Here is a 20,043-nt window from a genome sequence, read left to right as displayed (position 1 = left end):
GGAAGGGGAAGAGGAGGCCGAGGGTAGCCTGAAAATGAGCTGGGTATCATCCGCATAGCACTGGAAGTTGGGACAGAGAGCGTCGATGCGGTGGGCAAGAAGTGGCGAAAATCTTCACCTAAGACAATACTTGGATCAATACCTTGCTTATGGCTTCATTCGGCCATCCAAGTTTCCTGCATCCTCAGCTTTGTTCTTCGTGCCTTAAAAGGAAGGTGACCTTAGAACGTGTATAGACTACCGCGTGTTAAATCAGATTACAGTAAAAAAACAATACCCCTTGCCTCTGATCCCCGAGTTACTAGACTAAGTAAAGGATGCTTGCATCTACACAAAATTAGATCTCCGAGGGGCATATCATCTGGTACGTGTAAAGAAAGGCGATGAATGGAAGACTGCCTTTTGCACCAAGTACGGATTATTCGAATATCATGTGATGCCCTTCAGGTTGTGCAATGCACCAGCAGCCTTCCAGTATTTTATGAACGATGTCCTTCGTGAACTCATTGACATCTGTTTTGTTGTTTACATAGACGATATTCTAGTGTACTCCTCCTCAGAATCAGACCATGTTAAGCACGTTCGTGCAGTCCTTGAGAAACTACGCCAGCACAAGTTATATGCAAAATTTGGAAAAATGTGTTTTTCATACTACAGAAGTCGAGTTCCTTGGATTCATCCTGACTCCAAAAGGGTTCCGAATGGACTCTCGAAAGGTGGACGCAATTCTCAAGTGGCCATCACCTAATTCAGTTAAAGGGGTACAAAGCATGCTTGGATTTGCAAATTTCTACCGCAGATTTATTCCAGAATTCTCACATGTGGTACACCCTATCACAGCACTTTTGCGAAAGAACAAACTCTTCTTGTGGACTGAAGAGGCTGAGAGAGCCTTCCAAGAACTGAAATTGAAATTCACATCTGCGCCTGTTTTAAAGCATCCACGCCCCGAACTTCCATATATAGTGGAAACCGATGCATCCAGCTTAGCCATGGGAGCTGTCCTGTCCCAGAAGGATCCTGAAACCGGTCAACTTCATCCAGTAGCATTTTGGTCCAGAAAGTTCTCGGCCCCCGAGTTAAACTACGCAATCACCGAAAAATAATTGTTAGCCATCAAATCCGCCTTTAAGGCTTGGCGGCATTATCTTCTTGGTGCCAGGCATACTATTACTGTAATCACTGATCACCGGAATCTGCAGTATTTAAAAACAGCCAAGGCCCAATAATCATGTCAACTTCGATGGGCATTATTCTTTGCCGAATTTGATTTCGTGATCACCTATCGACCAGGTTGTAAAAACGGCAAGGCAGATGCATTATCCCGAATAGGAATGGGAGAAACATATTCCAACCCGGAACCGGTGTCTATAATTTCAGAACAAAGAATAGTCGGCATAACTGCATAACTGAGCTACAGACTTTATAAGACATTCATTTCAAAATCCAACAACTTTTCGATCCAGCAGCCCTGCAGGACTGGGTGAAAACAGGCCAAGACTATTCTGTCATCAACGATCTACCTTACTATCAAGGGCGTTTATTTCTACCTCACAAGGAACTACAAGAACTAGTTATCTCCAACTATCATGATGCTCTGATGGAAGGACACCCTGGTATCGCAAAAACCGAAGCTAAAATTAAAAGACAATTCTGGTGGCCCACCTGGCGGAAAGACGTGAAGTCGTTCGTGCTATCTTGTGGTACCTGCGCCCAAAACAAAAGTCAGAAGAAAAAACCAGCTGGCCTTTTACAACCGTTGGATATTCCACATGCACCATGGCACACTTTGTCTTTAGACTTTATTACAGATTTGCCTCCATGCAATGGATTCAAAACCATTCTAGTTATCGTGGATCTTTTTTCCAAGATGGCCCACTTTGTTCCTTTAAGGGGATTACCTTCAGCTTCAATTTTGGCCAAGGAATTTCTCAAAAACATTTCCTTCCATATTGGTCTCTGACCGAGGTAGTCAATTAATTTCGCAATTTTGGAAGAAGTGTTGTCAATTGGTGCAAATCGACGTAAGGTTATCAACCAGTCACCATCCCCAGATCGATGGTCAAACGGAGAGGACCAGGGGGGCGTGGCCTGGAGCGCCACTGATGAGGCTGCTCCGTTAATGGCCTCCGTAAGGACCCGCGGCTTCAGCTGAAATTTAGCCGGCTCCAGCGCCGCCGCTGCTGTTCCTCTGGCGGGAGAAGCCGGCGGAACCTCTGGTGCATCCACCGCTCCAATCTGGGAGAGCGATCGTGGTGGGAACCCTGAAAACGCGGCGACGGAACTCGACGCGGGTGCCTCTCCACGCCGAACCAAGATGGCGGCCGCGGCCCAGGCCCTTTCCCCACCGACGCCCAGTGACGAGACGTTCGTAGGACCTCCTGCTCTCGCCCTCTGCTCCGATCCTAAGCCTCGCCGGAGGGGCGGCCGCTCCGGTCCCCGGAGCCCTTCCACCTGGAGCCTCGGCGTGGGCTCGAGTGCTTCTCCCAGCCGCCTCCCCCCTCCATTGGATCGGAGTACGGGATCGGCGTCAGCCCCCACCGCCATCTCGACCCCCCAGTCCGGTTGACTCTCCGGCCTCAGAGGTGGGCCCTCCTGGAGGAGGGACCCCGTACGGCGGACGGCGGACCAGCTCGCGGGGGCCCCGCCCCCGAGGCCCTCTAGCTTCGAGACCAGCTGTGGGGGCAGGAGCCCTTCTACCGCCCCCCCCCACCTCCTATACTGGCAACGATCTACCCGGAGAACGGAGGAGGCTGCGGCTCCTCCCTGCAGCCCAGCACCCTGGAGGCGGTGTCGGAGGCCTGACTGGGTGAGTGTCCGCCGTCCCCCCACAATCCCCCCAGCCTGAACCCGGAGCCCCCCCTTCCAGCTTCCTGGGGCGCCCCGGCCCACCAGATACCGTGCCAGCTGGGGAGAGTGTTCGGGTGGTCCCCCCCCCGACCACTCAGCTTCCCCAGACCTCCTTCTGAAGGCACCCCCACGTCTCCGACTGCCAAAACATCCTGGGGCGCTCCTGCCCACCTCATCCACCAGGCCTATCATCCTGGATAGCTGCAGCCCCTTGGCTGGGTGAACACCTACCGCAAGCGGAGCCGACCCCCTCCACTACATCCAAGAGTGGCAAGACCCAAACATAACCACTGCAAAGCTGACAACTAACACGGTGGACGGATCACTCGCCCTACACAGCAGATTCGTCCAAAACTAATCATCTTCCCCAAAGCGCCCCCCCCAGGGGCTTCCAGCCAGAAGAGGATCCCCAGAGTCCCAGCCCCGGCAAAATGTCGAGACTCACCAAGCCAGCCAAAACCGCGGACATTTCCACCATGCTCCTAGTAACAGACAAGACAAGAAAACCGGACCCCTCACCTAAGCTTACCCCGCAAAAGCCCTCAGAAGAACAAGGTAACCTCGCCACCAGAGATGACCTAATGGCCTTCATGAGAGACATTAAAGCCGAAATTCGGTCCTGCATGACCGAGCTCACCACACGACTAGAACAAACTGACCAGCGACTCACGGAAGCGGAACAGAGGATAGGAGAAGTCGAAGACTTGACCCAGAACCACGATGCAGCCATAATAGAAATGCGGCGTGAGATCCGAGCGCTTCAGTCCAGTAATGAGATTCTCGCATTCAAGCAAGAAGACTTAGAAAACAGGGCCCGACGGAATAACTTGCGCATCCGTGGGGTCCCAGCAACGATCCAAGATAAAGAGCTCCCGGAGTATATAAGCAATTTCTTTCAGGCTCTCCTTCCACTAACGGACAAAGCCCAACTCATCCTGGACCGAACCCACAGACTACGCCCGAGACGAGGTGTAGATTCAGACGGCCCTCCGGATGTGATCACGAGAGTACACTTCTACGCTACCAAAGAAGCCATCTCGGCAATAAGCCGCTCCAAAGATGAACTGTCGTTCATGAGCACCCCCCTGCAGATATACCAAGATCTCTCCCCGATCACCATACAGAAAAGGAGAGCTCTCAAGCCCTTGACCCTGTTCCTCCAGAGCCAGCAAATCCGCTACCGTTGGCTCTTCCCCGCTACTTTACAATTCTCGTTCCAGAGAACTCTACGCAAAATTAGCCACCTAGAGGATGCGAAATCGATCCTGCACCCAAACTCTCCAGAGACCTCGACCACCCCTAGTCCACTCCTCCCGCCAGAGGAACCAGATCAATCACCTCAAAGACAGCAACAACCCTGGTCTAAAGCGCAAAGACGCCGAAAGATGAAATGATCTAGAGGTTGGCGGCCATGATACTAAGACCGACGCTGAAGCCAAAACGAAGCATGGCAATGCCGCGGGCCCCGAACGGCCCAGTCCCCCCTCTCCAAGGAGTATGTCACCTACCCACCCTTGGAGCCGAGCGGATCTCAATGGTTCGACCCTCGCCCCGTTGGCGAGGAAAACTGTTTAGGCCACGTTGGCCGTAAGGGCGGCTGCGCAGAAAACTCCAAGCCCCCCGTACAGTTGGGAGTTCTCCCACCCGTTTAAGATTGCCCACCCGTTGGTGGACCCACTCAGATAAAATATTGCCCTCCCGTTGGAGGATACAGAAAACCCGGCTGCAGGAGAACCTAGCTAACTCGGAATCTCGATATGAAGACTGAATACCCCCAACCCACCCACGAGGAACAGTATCCCACCCCAGAAGGCACCCAAGAGGCCCCCCCGCCGATCCAGAAACTAAGGTTCCTAACACTGAACGTTAGAGGCCTCAACGCCCCACAGAAGAGAAAAACAATCATACAACGCACCCAGAATGATAAAGCCTCCGTTGTCTTCCTACAGGAGACACACTTGATCCCAGCGGACTTTGCAAGGCTCAGAGACCGGCAATTCCCAACGCAGTTCCTAGCTTCGAACGGAATGAAGAAGGGTGGCACAGCTATTTTAATCGCCAAAGATTTGAAGCCTCAAATCCTGGACTCTAAACGGGACCCAAACGGCCGCTTCGTAGCGGTGAAATGCCGAATTCTCGGCCAACTATACACGTTGATCTCAGTATACGCACCAAATCAAGAACAAGAGGCATTCTACTCGACCCTGGAAAACTCCCTGCTTCCGTTTGTTGAAGGTCAGACCATCATCGGGGGAGATTTCAACGGAGTCCCCAACCCACTGGTAGATAGATCACACCCCCCTGCCCGCAGAGACTTTGGCTTGGCGATCGCCCTACTTAAATTGTTCCGAACCTTCGAAGTGGTGGATACCTGGAGGATCCTCCATCCAGAGGAACGGGACTACTCATGCTATTCTTATGTGCATAGGACTTATTCACGTATCGACCTCTTGCTGGCATCCCCGCAGATCCTGTCGTACACAGACGATGTCCTCATAGGCCCCAGAATCCATTCAGATCATGCACCCGTAATGCTAACGCTAAGAGCCTACAACCCTGACCCGCCCCCAAGACGCACGTGGTCTCTTTATGACCCGATCCTAAATGACATGGCGACGAGAGACGTAGTAGCTAAAACCATCAAACAGTACTTCGAAGACAATAAAAACGAAGACACCTCCCCAGCGACGACATGGGATGCAATGAAAGCCGTAGTACGAGGGGTGCTGATCTCTCGAGGAGCGGCCTACCATAGGCAAAAGCAACAGACCCGCCGCATCCTAGAAGACAAGGTTCTGGAGGCGGAAACGGCATGTAAAGCTAAAAACTGGTCCCCGAGAACCTACCGAATCCTGCAGACGGCACGGAGGAAACTAGAGGCTCATTACGCGGAGGACACAGCCCAGCTACTAACCAAGACGAAGCAGAGCTACTACGCCAGGGGAAACAAAGCTAATAAATTCCTGGTGGAAAAACTCGCAAGAATCAAGAAAAGGAACACTATACTAAGCCTCCGAGACCCCCAGGGTACAGCCCAATTCGTGGATCGAGATAAGCTGAGAATTGCAGAAGCTCACGTCACCGAAACCATGTCAGCTACCCAAAAGCCCCAGGAAGAGCAGCAGTCCTACCTGCGGGAAGCCGCCTTGCCTAAGCTCTCAGCTACGAGCAGGGAAGAATTGGAGGCCCCGATTACCAGCGAGGAGATCGACGAAGCCGTTAAAAGCTTAAGAACAAGAGCCCCGGGCCCAGATGGTTTCTCGTCCCGATTCTACAAACTCTTCCGGCCTCAGCTACTAGCCGCAATGACGACCCTCTTCAACTCCTTCGCCACTTCTGGATCAACAACCCCGTCAATGAGAGAGTCAATAACAGTATTAGCGCTGAAACCAGGAAAGGACCGCAGCGACATAGCAGCCTATCGACCCATCTCACTACTAAACCTGGATGCGAATATCTACTCGAAGGTCTTGGCAAACCGATTAGCGAGGCTTCTTCCGGACATCATAGACCCAGACCAGACGGGATTCATCTTAAACAGAGCCACCACAGATAATACGCGCAGAGTCCTCAACCTGATCGAGATAGCCACACAAGACTCGAAGAAACTCACCCTGCTAGCCTTAGACGCGACCAAGGCTTTCGACAAAGTGGACTGGTCGTTCCTCCGCCTCACTCTGGAGTCATTCGGCGCTGGGCCCTCCTTCCTAAAGCTCACCCTAGCGAACTACCAATCCCCGACCACCCTGCTCCGAGTGAACGGCCTCCTGACTCACCCGATCTCCCTGACATGCGGCACCAGACAGGGCTGCCCCCTCTCCCCCTTGCTATTCGCTATGGTAATGGAATCATTGGCCCAGCGGATTCGACTTAACCCTAGAATCAAAGGCTTCCAAGTGGGCCCTACCCAGCACAAGATAGCGCTCTACGCTGACGACGTAATGCTAACCATCACAGACACCTCGCAATCCTTAAAAGCCGCCCTAGCGGAAATTCACAGATTTGGGAGAGTATCCGGATTCGCCATTAACTTTATGAAATCGACAGCTCTGGGGATAGGGTTGAATCAGAGAGAGAAGGCATCCTTCAGTGCTCAGTGCGCGGTCCCGTTAAATGACACATCCATCCCCTACCTCGGGGTGCGGATCCCCGCTAATCCAGGAGACATATATCTGATAAACTTCCCGCCCCTGATGAAAACTCTGGAAAAAGACCTAGACTCCTGGCACAAGCAGGAAATATCCTTAATAGGTCGTATCACAGCCTGTAAGATGAACCTGTTGCCACGATTCCTGTACGCCTGCTCGGCTCTCCCCATCATAGTCCCTCGCCCCCAACTACAAAGACTGCAAAGGAAGATATTTGGATTCATATGGAGGAGGAAGAAGGCCCGCATTCCCCGGAAGACAATGCTATATGCTCCGGACCAGGGAGGCCTAGGGGTCCCTGACCTCCAAAAATACCAAATGGCGGCGCAGATAGCGCATACTAGGGCTTGGACTATAACGTCAGGGCGCCCCAAATGGATGGACATAGAGCAGTCCAGATTACCCCTCCCATTACGCTTTCTTCTACACTTGCCAACCGCACTGCGCCGGACATGGCCAGCTATACTATCCTCAACCAAGCAAACGTTGAAGGCGTGGGATTGGGCCCGCAAATCCAGAGGTATCCCGAGAGCTCTGGGCCCTTCAGCCCCAGTCTTCCACAATCCGGCGTTCTCCCCGGGAGCTCACCCCACTAACTTCAAGAACTGGATCGCCGGAGGACTCTCCTCCCTAAGCCAACTATTTGAGGGAACTCAGCCGCTGACATTCGCCCAATGCAAAAGTACGTTCAACCTAACAGAGTCAGACAGGTTCACATACTGCCAAATCAGACACTGGTGCACACACCCCCAGACGCGAGAGGCTGCCACCCGGACCCTGGATGCCTTGGAATTAACAGTAGCGGACCCCCCCTCCCGAGGGCGGATCTCGACGCTGCACCGACTAATACAGGAGAACCTCCTGTCCAAGAGAGCGACATATATGGCGCAGTGGGAAAAGGACCTAGGGCACGCAATCCAGGATCAAGACTGGATCGATATCTGGGCCCGCACACGCTCATCATCCTTCTGCATCACCAACCGGGAATGTGCATATAAACTGCTCATGAGATGGTATTTCCCACCACTACAACTACACCACTTCAACCAGTCACTGGACCCACAGTGCTGGCGTCGGTGCGGCTCGCCAGGCTCCTACCTACACATGTGGTGGTCATGCCCGGTGGTGAAGAGCTTCTGGTCCCAATGTATAGCGACCATCACAGACATAACCCAAATTCCACTGCCACTGGAACCGGAGCCGCTACTGCTGGGGACCCCGATCCCAGACACCTACCCGAAAACGGGCGCTCCCGCGGCCCTCATTACGCAATTACTCCTAGCCGCTAAAATCACAATAGCCCGGACATGGAAGACCCCGGAGGGCCCCCTACCGGTGCTATGGTGGCTGAAAATCTGGGACATCTTCATCGCTGAGAAAGTGATGGCAGCAAACAGAGGCCGCCTCCATCATTTCACAAACATTTGGTCGCCTGTGATTGACTATGACTTACGCTTCCCGGCCATGACATACAAACCGCGCCTGGTGCAATTGGCCCAGCAGGCGGCGGACAGGGAACGGTCCCAGCTGATGGAGGAGCAGGCCCTAGAGGATAGCCAAATCCAGGATTTGGGGGTGTAAGCCGGGAGAGGAAGGAGAAAGGCGAACCGAGGTGGGAAGAGACAGGAGCGAATGAGTCAGGAATCGGACCTTATGGGGAGGGAAAAAGACAGTCCACGGTAGACCCCCGAGACTAAGAAGTGGGGTTGGGTGGGGGGATGTAAATAAGCGTATTATAACGCTGAGATAAAGTTTTAAACTGATATGTCAATGCTTTCTCCTGTATGCCTACTGAAAATAAACAAGTTAAAAAAAAAAAAACGGAGAGGACCAACCAGACTCTCGAACAATACCTACGTTGCATGCTACACCAAACCGAAAGCAACTGGAAGGATATTTTATGGATTGCTGAATACACATACAATAACTCAGTACATTCAGGAACCGGACAGAGCCCCTTTTACACTATCTTTGGGCATCACCCTCGAACCTCAGAACTCGGTTCGACTCAACACCTAGAAATGCCCGCAGTAACACATCTGCATTCTACTATTACACAAGCCTTTAAAAAGGCATCAAAACATTTGAAGCAAGCAAAAGAAAAATACAAGAAAAATGCTGATCAACATAGAAGTGACACTCCACCATACCAGATTGGGGATCAAGTTTGGCTGGCTACAAAACACATACCTCTAAAAGGAACTCAGACTTTTAATCCTCGATATCTGTGACCTTACACTATCAAGGCCATTATCAACCCGGTGGCCGTCAAATTGGAATTACCATCTAATATGCGGATTCATCCTATCTTTCATGTCTCACTTCTAAAACCAGTTCAAGCCGGGACAAGATTAGCCAAACCACCTGACCCCATCCTCGTAGATGGGGAACCCGAATTCGAAGTTAAAAATATCCTGGACTCTAAGATGGTTAAATCAAAGCTTTTTTATTTAATCGACTGGAAAGGCTACGCACCACAAGAAAGGTCATGGGAGCCTAGTGACCACGTTCATGTGCCTCGGTTGGTGAAGAAATTCCATCGGAACTTCCCAGACAAACCAGGGCAGAGGGGAAGAACAACTTTAAGAGGGGCCTTGGGGGGGGGGTGCTGTCATGATTCCTACCCCCGGGCATCCGGACCCAGCCCAGCAGCCTCGGGAGCAGGCATCCAGACTTTTATTGAGACCCCAGCAGCCCCGACTGGGGGCTATCTGGGTTCAGTCCTGGCGCCTTAGGCTCCAGGCTCATAATAGACATCAGTCCTGGCGCGATAGGCGCCAGGCTCATAACCGTTTCTTACCTTCTGCAGACTATGCTGCAAATGAATCAAAGCCTTCGTGAGGCCTGGATGGGATTATTTTACTAGAGGGACTATTTTTTACTCAGGTGTGGTTCTTGGGAACTTCTTTCCTGGAACTACTTTGGAGGCTATTTAAACCACGCCCGAACAGCAGCACACGCTTCGCGTTATTCTGCACTTCAGCAGAGTGACGCTCACCGCGCCTGCAGCATCCAGTCTTCTGCCACGCCCGCCTCTAGCCTGGACTTCATCCTAGAAGAAAGGAAGACAAGAACAAGAGCTTACCTTTTAATCTTTATCTGTTCCCGAATTTGCTGCACTTCTGACCTGGAAAAAAGACTTCAGAAATAAAAGCATCGCATCGCTAGCAGCAGCGCCGCGCCATACTTACCAGTCTGCATCTCCACGGTCCAGCGCCGCTGCCATCATTTCGTCGCTGCATCCGTAGCACCTGGAAGGGACAAAGAGAGCAAGGTGAGCCGGTGCCAACAAAGACAATCAAAGCAACCATATTATACTCACCAGAGTTACCGCCCTCCCTATGGCATATTTCATCAGCGTTCCACGTCTTTAACGCCGCACCTGGGGGAGGAAAGAACAGTTGTTAAAGACATTTACTTTACCGGATAACGCTGGATAATACAGACTCTTACCTACGCGCGACCTGCAGCACTTCAGGTGAACTCTTCTCGATCAAGCTGCAATACAAAAGGGGAACGCGAGTGAATAACAGACAATTGAGCTCTATAGACATTATACTTACGGCTCCTTGCCATTTACCACGGAGTCCAACACGTCTGGAACTCGCCCAAAATCCTCAAACCAGTGAAGCAACTGGAAATTCTATGCGCCCCTGCATTCGATGCAGGATGGAGAGCTCATCATTACAAACCATAAGGTGAGGCAACAAAAGGGAATATCGGAGGTGGTTAGAGGGAACGAGTTAAGCGAGTGTTTCCTTGCATTCACTGGGTGGCTAATTCCCTCCTCCTGCTTTTAGGAAACTACTTTTACGAATCAAGCAGACGAAGCTAGGAGGGCCGGTCCAGTCTGCCTTCTCTGCACTACGAATCACGCTGGTGGAGACCATAGCAGTCCAGTTCCGATCGACGCCCCCGTGGGAACCAGGTGAGCGCAACATGTTCTTGGCTATTATATTAGCCTCGAGCATAAACCCGCTTGACCAAATTGCTTTTCTTTGGGCTCCAGTAGGGTTTATTCACCATTTCTTTTTGTTAAAGTCCTTCTTGTGTTTTACTTTGCGCGTCAAACTAGGTTTGCCTTCTTTGTTCACCGTCTTTTGGCGGGCTTCTGCTCAGAAGCCCTCTACCATGCGCCTAGGTGTCTAGGTGGGCTGAATGTGAGGGAGGGGTGTAGTCAGCCCCTGCACAGGGTATCCTAGGAAACCCAAGTCACACTTTGCCATGATTGGCTGAAGTGGTTGTCCCGGCTGGATAACCCCCCTGCTGGGAGATTGACAGCCAGGCTGTGTGAATGGCGGTTTTGCACATAAAAGGCAGGTCCTTTGGGCTAGAAGTCAGAGAGTCGCCACTGGAAACACAAGGAACCGAAGAGAAGTGGAGAGAATGACGACTGCTGCAACTACCCCCTCCCGGTGAAGCCCTGCTGCAGTCCTGAGCTATCTACCCTTCGACGACTAAGAGAAGATCCAGTCTGGAGTCTTCTTCCATTGAGCCTGGTGGGGATAACCAGCTCATCTTCCACAGCCAGAGGATCCTCTTCCTTGGTCGAAATCATTGCACACTGCTGTAGTGGTCCGGATAGCCATTTGCAGAGCCTCTCCAGTTTTTTAAGGAGCACACCTTTTATTCATTGTCGCTGCTGCCGGCTTCATCCCTGTGTGGTGCAGACCCCCTCAGACGTCGTCCTTCACAATGAAGCTCCAGGAATCGTGGGTCTGCGGGAAACCAACAGGAACAACTGCCAGGGCACCAGCTGCACCATTTGAATAAGGTACTGTGTTCTGACGAAGGAAACTGGGTGAACCCCTTTTCTTCATCTCCAAGGCTTGTCCTTGTCTTCCCTCCTTCTTATAATTTTTGCTTCCGAACATTGACAATATCGAAGTTCTCTTGGCTATGTTGAATCGTGAACTGTCTGACTGTGTGATCTTCGGCAACAGGCCCCCGGTGTTACTTGACCCTGGCTCCGGCCCTTTGACTCTTGAACTCCTGTCTCTGAGTGTTTCTCGATTCTGTCTGCCTAACCAAAATATTGCCTGTGATTTTTGCCTCCAACTCCCTCTGGGTATCTCAGGTGCTAAGTGTGTTTTTGCCCCGGTAGCATTTCATGTCACGGATACGCGCTTAATTAGTAGACCGAACTGTCAAAAAGTGATTGCAATCGTATTCGCGGTAACGTGTTTTGTTCGTAACACCGGTTCATCCAAACACAGGGTACTTACCTTGATACATAATGTACAAAGTGAATTGGTTAGTTGTAGTATAATTAACGTGTGGTTTGTGTTTAAGTTTAATAGAAGTGTTGTGTTTATAACAAATGGTTTAAAAATAAATGTACTTATATTTTTCTACCTGAAACCTTGAGTCAGTGTTTGCTTGAGTCACAGTAATCATGGTCCCTTTGTGTAATCTCTGCTACTGCTCATATACTCTTGAGATAAGCCTGGCTGCTCAGCCACTCCTACCACTCTGACATAGTAGTACGGGCTTGTACCAAAGGTAAAACTTGTATTGCCACCTGTAGTCTTAATTGTGTGTAGTGGTCCCTAAGGGCACTGCATAGGATTCTGCCTAACAGTTATAACACGTGCAGTAGAACATAGGACTCACCCCACAATGGAAATACGGCCCTTGTTAAACTTGGCAGTTTGCATTAGCAGCACAGTACTATAATGCACCTGGCTCAGGGAAGTTTATTAAATACTACTGGAAGAAGCCCCGCAATTAAGACCAATGGGTTTTGACTTACAAGAAAGTGACGAAGTCCTAAAAACCCAGGAGAGAGTAAAGAAACACTCGGTGAGACAGATCAACAGAAAAGACAGAGAGACCAGTAGTGTTAAAACAAATAGAACATCAGCAGTGAGAAGGGGCAACCAGAACACACAAAGCTCAAACAATAGAAGTCAAGGAGAAGAAAATGAAGCGGCAAGGTGGAAATGGTTGAAAAACATGATTGATGACAAAACAAACACCCAATAACATAAAACAGTAAAAAGTGTGGGTTCATGGAGCCTGGGAAGTTGGAACATTAGAGGCTCTACCCACCTTTTTACTAAGGGATCGCTTCAAAAAGAGAACTTTAGTGTGTTGTGCCTACAAGAAACATGGCTGTTGCAACCACCGACACTGAAAGGTTACGTGGTTCTGCTAAATCCAGCGGTCAAAGGTCAAAAAGGCAGACCCATGTCAGGCCTACTTATAGCCATCAAAAACGATATGGATTGGCATGTCCTGGAGGAGTTAAACCAAAATTTATTCATCCAGATGGTAGTGTTACAGCTGGACAAAAAGCCAGTAAAATACTAATATTGATCAACATATACTGGAACTCAGCAAATTTATCAAACGAAAACCTACCAGATAAAATAGCAGAACTAATTGATGAACAAAGAGAAAAATTGACTGATCCAATATTCATATTGGCAGGAGATCTAAATTGTTCATGCCTGAACAAGGACAACCAACCCGAATACGATACAACAACTGCCTCAGCAAAGGAAAAAAGATGAACAATGTGGAATCGTATGGTACAATCAAGGGACTGTGTCGTTCTGAATGGAAAGGTGAAGGGGGACCAACCAGCAAAACCTACTTGGAAGGGAACACAATCAGTAGAGATCCTGGATTACATTTGCATTTCAAGCAACTTGTCAGATAACATCCAGACCTTGAAAGTAATCCCAACAGTAGAAAGTGACCACAATCTGTTAAAACTGACGTGCAAAAACATAAGCAATAACAAGATTGGAACCTACAACCAGAAGGTGGTCATAGACCAAAGGGGTATTAAATTAAGGATCAGACCAGAGAAAACAAGAGAACTAAACCATAACCTAAAACAAATGATCTTGACGCTTGAAAACGAACAAAGCCAAAAAAGGATTGACTACACCCCGCTTTTCAGAGCATTTGTTACAGAAAGGAAGCTTGGAAGTAACCATCAAACAACGACTCACCAACATCAGTATGACAGTCGCATACGAGAAAGGAAAAAAGCATTAAGGAGAGATATTAGACGACTAAAAAAGACCAAACACGACAACTGGAGTAAAGAGATACATAAGTTAAAACAAAAGTACAGAAACTGGTTACACTTACACAAGAAGACATTGCTAAACCAGGACGCAGAAAGAATGTTGGGGAAAATAAGATCTAAAAACACAGCTGAAATTTGGGCAATTATCAACGAAGCGGAGAAGCCTCAAGCAATAAGTCAAATGAACCCAATAAGTGCTTCATCATGGGTTAAGTATTATACACAGCTGCAAGGGGAAATTTACATCGACCCAAAGCTGAAATCAATGACAAACAAAAATGAGGCAGTAATAGATATCAGTATTGAGGAAATAGAAAACATCCTGAAAAAACGGAAAGACTCGAGAGCCCCAGGCCCTGACGGGCTCACGAATGTAATACTGAAAAGCAACATGAATGGGCCAAATTCCTTCAACTTCTATTCAACTACATATTAACAACAGAAAAAATCCCGGCTTCCTGGCGAAAGGCAGTAGTGGTACCCATTTTCAAAAAGGGTCTCAGAACATCAGCAGACAACTACAGACCGATTGCATTACTGGACATGGTGGGGAAGGTCTTTGCGTCCACACTATTGAAAGCATTAAACCACTGGGTACAGCAAAGTGGACGTCGTGATCCTTGGCAATCGGGTTTTGTGAAGGGGAGAGGCACAGCACTCAACATTTTCCTGATTAATTTATTGAAAGCCAGAACACAAAGGAACAAAAACCAAGGAATCTACATCGCGTTTGTAGACTTGTCGAAAGCTTTCGACACCATAAAAAGAGCCAAACTATAGAAGAAAATGGAAAACTGGGAATGTCCTCAGTCACTGGTGGAGAACATCAAGGACTTGTACACGGACACAAGCATCAGAGTCAGACTGGATACAGCAGGTACACTAACAGACGAAATTCAGATAAAAATGGGCTTAAAGCAAGGATGCCCGCTGGCACCGGAACTGTACAACCTGTTCACGTCAGATCTGGAAGATTCATTTGAGTCCACCCGCTGCTTTCCACCAAAAATAGCAGGAACGCTGATTGGGAGACTGCTTTACGCAGACGATATCGTCCTGATGGACCAAACCCAAATCGGCTTGCAAAGACAGCTTACATCATTACAGTCGTATGTGGACTCAAATGACCTGGTTATAAACCCAGAAAAATCAAGAATTCTGAGGTTAGGCCCAGGAGGTAATAAAGCCAGAGGGAAAAAACTAGGATGGGCTCTGAGAAACAAAAAAATCCTGGAAGTCGAAGCATTCACGTACTTAGGAGTCTGTATAGACAACACGAATAACAATACGCCAAGAATAGCTGGGCTAAAAAGAAAAGCAACCAATCTAGCTGCCCAAGGGAGAATTCTGCGTAAAAGATACTGCAGATTTACCTTATCACCTCTAATAGCCTTTTATAGGATGAAAGTGGTGCCAATACTAACATATGGGGTAGAATCACCAATCCCCTTACAAGCTCAAACATGGTCAATCCTGGAGGGTCTGTTTTGGAGGAAAGCTTTACAGCTGCCTAAATCAGCCCCAATACAGCAGATAAGAAGAGAGCTGGCTCTGACATCACTCAAAACAATAGTGGTATGGAAAACACTAAGTTTCTATCGGAAATGTCTTGAGGAAAACACTACGGGTGGATTTGGGGTGTTGAAAAAAGCCCTAAAAGATCAATCCGATGTAATCCTAACAGACTGGCAAAAGTCATGTCGAGGGATCCTAGTGAACCTCAGCGAGTCAGAGGATGACTTATGGATTAACCCAGACAAAACTAAAAAGAAACTATACATGGCAGATTGGATCGAAACCCAAGAAGATAACTGTAAATATAAAGGTTACGAAGAATTCTGGGCCCAGCCACGAAAACTGAATCAGATCCCGAGCTATCTGACTTTATTCCCCAATTGGTACTTCCGAGACCTTTTCCTTAGATTCAGATTGAACATTTTACCAACAGGAGAAATATTACAAAGAAGAAAAAGGCTGGACATCAGGGAAAGCTGCAGAATGTGCACAAAAAAAGGAGAGATAGAATCTCTGAAACACCTCATACTACAGTGTACCGGTTTAAGGAAAGAGCGAGAGCAGTGCTTGGGGGACATCCTTAGAAGCTACACGACAAGGAATGTCGATGAGTGGTGGAGGACTCTTGTATAAGGAGAAAAAATGAAAACGACATTAGTACTCATAAAATTAGCAATTTTAATCCTTAAGAAACCAGAGGAGATCAACAACATAACCCAGGACTAATAAGATGCTACCAAGCACTGCTACTAAGATACTGTATACCAAACGAAGAATCATGATGAAAGAACGGACATGCTCAGGTTAAAGGTTTGAAATAAGGAAACCACACAATTTGTTTAAATAAAATTAAAAATAAAATAAAAATTAACATTTTCAAACCCCATTTATTCCCCCACACATGGTAGGTTTAAAATTAATCTTAAACCTCTGGAAATTGCTCTGGGCAACCCTCCAGACCATAGTTTTTTCACCTGCCAAGACACTACATAAAATTAAAAGACCATATGCAAATCAGGCTTGGTCCCATACACAAACGAGCAGTCCTGCCCGAACTGCTAGGTAACATCCCTTCTGAACGAGACCACAAGCAACCCCAGACATGTTTTGGCATCAATGGGTATAATCAGTGAGGTGTAGTTTTGGTCTCTAGTCCTAGCAGGCACGGTACCCTTCCAGCCTTCACCTCTTTTGTTTTGCAGCCAGAGTTTGGGCAAGCATCTTTTAAAAGTAGTGTAGTACTGTGAATTGCAGTCTGCATCGACTGGATTTAGTCCACGTTCAGGTGCTGTCGTAAAAGCCACGTTTCAAGAAATTTGCGAAATTGGAGAGTTGTGGGGGCATTCTGAGCCAATGCTGGAATTGAGTTCCATAATTGCGAGGAGAAGGACTTCCAGACTTACTACGTAACGGGTAATCATGGGACGACTGCAAGACTGCGATGCGCTGGAAGGTAAGGATCCAAGTTGGAAGAAACCAGTCTGTGAGACAGTCAGGGTCGGCAACGGGTCGGGCAGAAAACAATCCAAGGAGTAGACAAAAGCAATCTGTAAGGCGTTCCGCGTCAGCAACCGGAGGACTTGAAGATGACCAGGGTGAACGAAGATGTTCCGAAGGGGAAAGGAAACTTCAGAAACGGGTAGGTACACAAGAAGAAACAATATCGAAGCACAGGAGTAAAGTTCACATAGGCCAAGGCAGAAATGAATCCAAGCAACTCGTAACAGACAAGGATTAAGCAGAAGGAAGTCCAGAGTACAGGCTAAAGTCATGAAAACCACCAGGAAGTTCACTAAGGCAAAATCGAGACGTAAAACACTTCAGCAAAATCCAAAGCACTGAACCATGAGCAAGGAGGAGCTAAAAAGGCCCTAAGTCACATGACTAGAATTTGTGTGTGACATGTGATACACTAATGTTTATTCCCCAGTTTCCAAAGTAACTTCCACCGCATATGGAAAGGCATCGGCTTCTTTCTTGCTGATACCGTAGTATAGCGAACGCCCTGCCGTGATAAACCATGTGAGTGGTGTTTAGCAAGAAACCCTAAACCTACACGTGTGTTTGTTCTTGAAGCACAGGAATCCCAAACTCGGGGATAACGCGAACTAGAACAGGAGGTACCGCCTGGATTCCTGACAACCGTGAACGCTGTGCTTGGCAGAGTCAGACCTGTTGGGCACAGCGGCTCTGGCAGGCAAACCCATAGTTTGCCAGTCCAGAAACAAGGATACCAGTGAACTTACCAGCACTCTTATTTCCAGACCGGAAAATGCAGCATGAGGCCCATTGTCTTAAGGAAAGGCAAGAACTCTTTCAGAATTTCTCCTTTCGTACCAGTTGAATACCATGGGTTTTCGTATGTATTCTCGGATTCTCTCAAGAAAAGCCTTCCTCCTCATCGTCCCGAGGACTGCTCCAGAGAGACCCATGAAAGTGATATAATACCTTTCGGAAGGATGTTCATCCGTTCTGTGCCAGAAAAGGCTACCTTAAAAGACTATTTTGACGTCCATATAAAAAATGGTTTAATCAGGCCATCTAAGTACCCAGCTGGAGCATCACTCTTTTTCATTCCCAAGAAGGATAGGTCTGAACTACGCCCGTGTCTGGACTATCGGGGACTTAACCAAGTTACTCAAAAAGACAGATATCCTTTGCTCTTGATCTCTGATATCCTGGAACTGTTTAAGGCACAGTTGTGTTTTCCAAATTAGATCTTCGAGGAGCCTACCATCTCATTCGTATCAGAGCCGGGGATAAGTGGAAAACAGCCTTCTGGACGCCCTTCGGTCGCTATGAATATTTGGTGATGCCATTTGGCTTGACAAATGCCACAGCTATTTTTCAGCATTTCATGGACTTGACATTCTCGGACATGCTTTTTCATTATGTCATTGTTTACCTCAATGACATACTGGTCCATTCCCGTACTACAGAAGAACATCAAGAACATGTCTCCAAGGTTCTAATACATCTTTGAGAAAACCAACTCTTAGCTAAACCATAGAAATGCCAGTTTCACTTGACCTCCATTCCATACCTTGGATTCATTATAAGTCACACCGGAATCTCAATGGATCCACGCATGGTATCGGCTGTTACCTCTTGGTCTCCACCTTTCTCCATTAAAAAGATACAGTCGTTCTGGGGACTGGCTAATTTTTATAGGAAATTCATAACTACTTTCTCGACAATAGTTCAGCCAATTCTTCATCTGTTAAAAAAAGAAACTTCCCTACGTTTGGGGAATCGAACAAGAAGAGGCCTTCGTCCTTGTTAAAGAAAAAGTTCAATGAAGATCCCTTACTTCGCCAACCAGACATTTCCAAGCCCTCACTGGTCGTGACTGATGCCTCCGATATGGCTATCGGAGCTGTCCTCAAACAAATCTAGGACGACTCTGAGGAACATAACATCCAGTGGCCTACCTATCTAGGACCCTTACGGATTGTGAAAGGCATTATTCAGTATTTGAAAAAGAACACTGAGCGATAAGACAGGCTTTTTTGGAGTGGTGTCATCTTCTACTTGGTGGCGTCTTCCCGGTGCAAGTCAGAACTGACCATCGCAATATTAAGGTGCTTCAGTCCATGGAATGCCAGAATAGCCGACAGGCACGGTGGGCATATTTCTGCGCTCAGTACCAGTTTCAGATTGCTCATATCCCAGGACAAGGAAACATCATAGCGGATGCCCTTTCATGCCGCTCTGATTACCAAAAGGATATCCCCAATGTTTTCCCAGGATGTTTCCAGAGACAGTCTTTCCATTTTACATAGACAAGTTCCTGGAAAAGGTACGTCAAGAGATGACTAACACTGTGGAGTAGCAGTCTTATCTCCGGTCTAATTCCTGGGGTCCACACGAGGGGAGGGGAGGGGCTGTCTGGCCAGGGGTGATACAGAGACCCCGCTTCTAGTCTGTCGCTAGTGGGGCTTTAGAAAGGGTCCATGGTGGGAGATAAATGCGTGTTCGTTTTCTGAAACTTATGCGTGGGAGTTCGCTGGGGAACACTGCCGGAAGCGGGTGAAAGATGCAGACGTGAGAAACGAAAGTGAAAATTAAAGTAGGAGGGGTTTAGGGGGAGAAATCTTCATCCCCACTTGTGGAGAGGGCAGGAGCCCCCACACCCACCAGGAACGAGGACCCGGCGAGGAGCACGCTGCATCCGAGCGGCAGCCGGCCCTCCCAGCCCGCAGACACCAGCTGATGCTGCATCTTGCCCTGCCTGGGCACCCCATCGCCTCCCTGGCACCCTTGGCCCCCCATCTTCGCTTTAAAGCCGCACGCGCCGACATCCACCTTTTCAAAATGTCGGGCGCGATGCGGCACGGAAACGAGGCTGAGACGCCTCTACGTTGCTAGGCAACGTGTATTTGTATTTATACTTAAATACAAACATCCGCCGGCAGGCGGAAGAGCCGGCGGCCATCCGAAGGCCTCTTAAGGCCATTCGACCCTGTTTGCCCCTCATCTTCATCCCCA

This window comes from Ambystoma mexicanum, chromosome 11 (assembly GCF_040938575.1).
Source record: "Ambystoma mexicanum isolate Mex_15411 chromosome 11, UKY_AmexF1_1, whole genome shotgun sequence".
NCBI classification, from domain to species: Eukaryota; Metazoa; Chordata; class Amphibia; order Caudata; family Ambystomatidae; genus Ambystoma; species Ambystoma mexicanum.
This window is presented reverse-complemented; position numbering follows the sequence as displayed.